Source organism: Seriola lalandi, unplaced genomic scaffold (assembly GCF_002814215.2).
Source record: "Seriola lalandi dorsalis isolate HSWRI2012SDOR001 ecotype SW California unplaced genomic scaffold, Sedor1 jcf7180002054930, whole genome shotgun sequence".
Lineage (NCBI taxonomy): Eukaryota > Metazoa > Chordata > Actinopteri > Carangiformes > Carangidae > Seriola > Seriola lalandi.
The window spans coordinates 539323-539699 of record NW_019525482.1 but is presented as its reverse complement, the minus strand read 5'-3'; positions in this window follow the sequence as shown (position 1 = coordinate 539699).

The window sequence follows — 377 nt, the reverse complement described above, 5'->3', positions numbered from 1 at the left end:
CCCCACCCCCCTCACCTTCTTTCCCTGTCCATCAATAAAGAAATTGAAAAAAAAATCTAATGGGAATGCCATCATCATCATTATAATTGTAATCAATGTCATTATTGTAAAAAAGAAGCTAATCCTGATGATCAGTGTTAATGCAAATGCTAGCTCACCATTTTTTATTTGCAGTTTATTGGTAGCTGCTAAGGCTAAAGCTATCAAGCTACCCCCGCTCTGTGTTCTGTTTGTCCATTTTTTTCCACGATAAAGGAGAGAGAAAAAAAAGTTAATGCTAGCTGCTAATGCTACCAAGCTAGCCCCCCCTCTGTGTTCTATTTGTCCATGTTTCTTTCAACAATAGACAAAAAAAATGCTAATGCTAGCTGCTAATG